General features: G+C 39.9%; 1 long non-coding RNA gene across 1 annotated transcript; it reads right to left on the reverse strand.

Moving 5' to 3' along the window:
* Positions 1-752: 752 nt before the first annotated feature.
* LOC129277734 (uncharacterized) lies at positions 753-4,554 on the reverse strand. The gene is made up of 2 exons (XR_008586190.2): positions 2,481-4,554; positions 753-2,295 (listed from the first exon to the last, which is right to left on the reverse strand). It is a non-coding gene; the product is annotated as an uncharacterized LOC129277734 (long non-coding RNA).
* Between the last annotated feature and the right edge of the window lie 1,343 nt (positions 4,555-5,897).

The raw sequence follows: 5,897 nt of genomic DNA on the forward strand, positions 1-5,897 counted from the left end.
GATCTCACAGATGGAAACAGGGTCCATTGCAATAACAATGCCAGATTGAAATTGATGGCAAAAGAGCAAAATTTAATTTCCATACTAATCGTTTCCAACAGTAAATCTCTAACAAATGGCTTTTTTAATTTGTTTTTTTTTCTTTGTAACAAAGATGCGAGTGTGTAACTAGCATGTTTGTATGCCAAATTCTACTAGGTGAATATTACACCTCGATTCCATTCTTATCAACCACATTAGAAGGTATAACTTAATATTTGATAAAGTAATAACAAATAACTGTTTGCTGTTGTATGTGTATAATTTGGTATTACAAATTGACGCTCTTTCTACAATAATCACAAGTTAACATTTCATTCTGTTATCATCGCATTCGCAACGCCATTATTATTTTCCTCAGAATTATTACCCCGCATAACTCGTTTCGATTTACAAACATCATAAAACATCAAACGCAATTCTATTGCAACGATATCTCGTTATATTTGCCAATAATCTCCTCCGTCTACACACTTTTCTTTGGCGCACTTATCATTTTGTATTGCTAAATGCCGCGCTGGTACGATATCTGAAAGTAATTAATTAACCACTCACTTACACCACGGTGCTATTAATCGTCCAGTGACATCGCATAAAATATCATTTCTATCTGTAACTATCATATTAACTTTAATCAGACACTTAAGCGGGTGTTTCGTGTGTTTTTTTCATTCAATTTTGGTGTTCACTCGACCAATTTCTCTTTATATAAAATATAAACCCCCATCCTTTGCATTTCATGTACTGTCAGTACCTCAATTCTGCCAACTTCATGCATGCTTCTTGTCATCGTTGAATGTATAGTAAACATCGAATTAGTGATTCGAATAAGTTATTTACAAACAATATGCAAAAAACAGGAAATTCATATCTGCCTTAAGCTGTTTAATACCATGATTACCGCTGATCACGTTGATCACTAATAGTAATAATGTAGTTAAACATGTATAATCATGTTGTGATATATCATATTAATGAATCCTGTCTATACGACATGCGCTGCATGAGGCCTTGCAGAAAGTGATTTGCATTGCCTACATACAATCATGCTTATTTCCCATATGCATTCGCGCAACAGCCTAATTACACTACATTAAAAACATAATCGGGATTATGGGTGAAAACATAGACGAACTGACGTCACAAATTAATCCATACACGGACAAAATTTAGATGATATATTAAACATGAACATGTAGATACATTTTACATGAAATTTGCAGAGTGTTTCGGTGGCTGTTATCACTGTATTCAGCATAACAAATTTGATCTACCTAAAGTGCACGGATGGGAGGTTATTAATATGCAGAGAGCATATCTTAAGTGCACTTTCTAACTTCAATGTTGCCCCTACAAATGGGGAATGCCGCCCGGAAAAGCATGCCGGTATACAATGTATGTATACAAAGAGCACTACATTCCCAAACCAGGCTGTATATTCTTATGATTCATATTGTAAAATATATATTTATCGTTTCGCCTTATTAATGCCATCCCTGATGTAATTGTTATCAAGATCATAATCGTTCAGTTGTACCCCCTCCGATTTAATACGTACAAATATTTTTATAGCTGTAAAGAGTATCATGATTATTCGAGATCAGAGGTCAGATATTTGAACGAACTGTGTTGATTCAAATCATCTACTTGAATCTTTACTACAGAACTAGAAAGTAGTTACTGACATTGTACTGGTAGATTCATATCAATGTGATCCAACCAAAGATATCAATGGTCATGCAATTATATGACATGAAAGAAAATGTTCCATAAATAAAAATTGCAAAGGGTTTTTTGAAAGCATCGCCAAAATTTTTAATGCATCGCTCGCGCGATATAAGAGTGCATAAGTGGAACATGAAACTGATTACCTCGGGCTAATATTCATACATTCACCATTCAGAAAGTATCGGATTTGAATGAGTAACAATACCCGAAAGAAAGGGACCACGAGGACACGGAGGAGAGGGCCTCATGAAAACAAATCTATCTTGGAATATTGCGGGAGATTTTGTCCCCTGGTTGGTGGGGGACTCTGAACGATGTCGATACTGCCATCTCTTTCCTAAGGCAGGTGCCGAGTTGGCCATGTTTAGAGTAAAGTGCTTTTCCTTAGATAAATGGCTGATTAGAAGCCGCGAGTGTGATTTCAACGAACCTTCCATCAACTAATTCATCAAGTGCGAAACCTTTTAAAACGACCAGTGTGGGCTGCTTTATCTGATCAATACCTTCTCTTCCTCAAACACAGGAGAGCTGCGAAAATGGAGTAAAAGGGAGTGAAAGCAAATTTTTAAAAGTGTGGGGAAGATAATCTGGGTAAGGGCTTAATACGATTGCGCTCCATTGAGAGAAGGACGAAAATCCATTACCGAGAGCACTTGAAATTATAAAAATCAATTAGGAGTAACCTTAGATAAGTATCAGGGGGATCCACCTACCTTTGTCTACGATTTGGCTCCGATCCTGTGTGTGAGACATGTTTGTAGATGGCGGGCTCATCGAAGGGTTATAAGCGAGGGTTGGTTCGATGTATGCACAGGTGCACAATGCCTATTATCAAAACTCGATATAATAATCTATTCACGTCGTCCGCAACTCGTTTGTTCGATCAACTTCCTCGGTGCTGAGGGTTGACAGTTATTTCGCAATTATGTTGCCTTCCTCCTGAACCACTCCGAAAAAAAAAATCTTGAGATCTTGAAATGAAATTCCCGGCAAGGTGCTGGATTATGAATCACAGTAATAAAAAATAGGCATCAAGAGGAGAGTAAATATATAACTCACATGAAATATAATATCTCAGCTCCTTTGAAAAAAAGAATAAAATGAGATTTATGAAGAGTGGAAAATGTAACACTGTTCCCTTGGTATGAAAGATGCTATACGAAATACTACACAGTGCCAAAGCAGGCAGTCACCGTGGTAGCTCCTCAGTCTGGCAAAATTCGAAGATGACGAAGAAGACGGAGCTGGAGATGCTTCTGATGAATGTATTTTTATGTCGGAGATGATCCCAGCTTCTAACATCTAATGAAGAATCCGGGGGTAGGCAGACCGATGAAATGCACCGATACTTTATCTACTCTTCGCTGGATTGAATGGACCCGTAATGAATTAAACCCGGGCTCCGTAACCAAACCTTTGTCGGTCCTTACAATAGGCAGAGAAAATAGACCCCTCTCTTTGCGCTCCACCACAAATTGAAGCAGAGTGTTTACCAATTTTCCGAACTCGCGCTAATGACATACACCGCAATTGAGTTGAGTTGATTAAAGTCAAAGGAGGGTTAAAGGGGCCATGGAAATGAAAAAAAAACCGAAGGGGGAAATCAGTGGTGGTAATTAACCTGCGTCGAATTAGATTGAATAACTGAATGAAGCGGGAAACACAATGTAAACAAAAAACTCATTAAGTTAGTTTCATTTGCTGATATTAGACGACACAGGGGGTTCATTAGCGAAACACTGCCGATGAATTCAAGCTGGCTCTACGCCTCTGTGATTCCTTGGCTTGAAATAACTCTGCGTTACATGAGTAGAAGACACTGTGATGGGATTAATCAGCGTTTCATTCAATCATTTCTGATAAGACTCGCCTCAAACGCAGCCAACGGCAGGGTAAGCATGTCATGAAAATGAAAAATTAGTTTGGAGTTTTGATCCAATGTGGAGATGATTTCGTGAATAAGGTTGAAAAAAAAAGTCAATTATTGCGTAGAGAGATGCAGGAGAAGAGCGTACATGGACCGAAGGCGACTTCAAGAATGGTGGCTCACACCGAGACTCCCTCCCTAATATTGGTGAAGTGAAGGATCTTATCCGATGATTGACGGGCTGAGGGGCTTCTTTTCCAAAATGCAAATGGGAGAATATCAGCATCAGAAGCCGTAGAAATGAAACATTGAAACCCTCTCATGAACGAGAAACCTTTGAATCTACAGTATGCCTCTCCGAAACATCAGTAACGGGAAGATAAACCCAGAGCTGAAAGGACGGGAAGGTTTAACAGAAGTTTAATCAATGCAGCGAAGTGTGGATATCCTCACGGTCTAGCGGGACTTACTACAGAGATATTCCGTTCACCTCAGCCAGAGCTCCTGGGGTCGAGATGAGTCGACGTGCTGGTACAGGACGTAGGCCCCACAGTCAATCGTTCACAGTATACCTGCAGATCCTCGAATTCCAGAAGTACTGCTCACAGTCTTGTAATTACAATACCAGACGGTTATGAAACAATCACTTTTAACTGTAGATTAACACAAACGCAAAATATCCAGTATTCTAAAAGCTGAGTGACTGAGAAATTATTGTTTCCACGTACGTACATTACACGCACGGAGCAGTCCGGGTTTCTCACTTGCGTCTCACTTCGAATAACACAAGTAAATGTGGCAATGCATATTATACCGTTTGTTTACATGCAGTGTGTAATGTCTGCACACATTACGTACGGTGGGATCGGAGCGAGCTACTGCACTGTGCTGTCTGTCTTCTGCTAGCAAGCTGCAGTAATAGATGCGTGCGCACGCAGACACGACACAAGTCAATGTCGCTCTGCGCTCAAGCTTACCTTGCAGTGAACTTGGACATACGCGGGAAAACACAATTTGTTTGCGGTTCCTACACCACTATAATGGACTCATTCAGCCCGCTCACAAAATGAGGTTGTTTAATGAACCCTTGCATTGTTGTAAAAATCTCTCCATTTTCCATCTCCGCCCTCTTTTTACACATTGTTGATAATTTTTCCTAAATCTAAAATAGATTGAATGTCGAACAGTGAATGTAGGCCTACTTCCCCCAGTTTCATGATTAAAAGATGGGCTAAAAATAGGTACACATCCTCACATTTTACATTTAATTCTCCGACTCTCCTTTCGTTATGTGACTGTAACAGGGATGTTAAAAAATATATATTTGCACCCAACGCAAAGGTGAATTTGGAATAATGCTCAGGTCCAGGTGGCGATCTACGGGGATTCTCGAAATAGTGAGATGTGGTCGCGAAATGCTATAAAAGAATGTTCTCCTGATAAAGTAGATTGATTTCGTGCTCTCACTCTTTTCGCTCCCTCGAATAGACGAACTAGGCATGCTAGGCATAACATGAATGTTACCCGGGGGGGGGGGTCAGTCAAATACATTGCTTTACACATACGTGACCAATAAAATAAAAACGCGTTTATTGGGGTGTTTCTTCAGTTTTGGACGCGGGCTGCACGTGCACTCGTTAAGGGTATTAATAACAAAAAAGGTGGTTAATGGTCAATCGCAGGGTCAAACGAATTTGGGGTGTGTTTTTTTTTCCAAAGCTTTTTTATTTTGGGGTCATATTCTGGCGACAACTTGTTTAGGGGCCAAAATGTGTAAATGAAGCCCGCGAAAAACTTGTTTAGCGGGTTATTTTGCACACAGAGAAAAAAAACTCGTTTAGGGGGTGTTTGGAAATAATTTGGTCACGCATGTGTACAGGAATACATTTGACTGCCCCCCCCCCCCGGGAAATGTTACAGGATTATCATATGTGCATCAGCCTATATACGAGCAGAGTGGCGAGTCCTCTTGGATAAGACGAACGATAGCGTCGTAGTGTAGCGGTTCTGACTCTATATCCCTGTAATATACATGATTAAGGTGTCAATCCACACTTTGCCACTCTCCACCCAGTGTTGGGTACCCGGTAGGATGCGAATATCTTGGAATTTCTGCTGGAATGCTTCCAGTGAGGTGGAGAAATTGCATACTTTGTGTTAGGGTATGCCAGGATCCGGGGTAATAGTAATTAAAGAGCTTAGAAACATAAGCGCTATCTGTGACTATTATATATATCATTTGTGAAAAGTGCCCGAAATCTAT

This window comes from Lytechinus pictus, chromosome 15 (genome assembly GCF_037042905.1).
Source record: "Lytechinus pictus isolate F3 Inbred chromosome 15, Lp3.0, whole genome shotgun sequence".
Taxonomy (NCBI): Eukaryota; Metazoa; Echinodermata; class Echinoidea; order Temnopleuroida; family Toxopneustidae; genus Lytechinus; species Lytechinus pictus.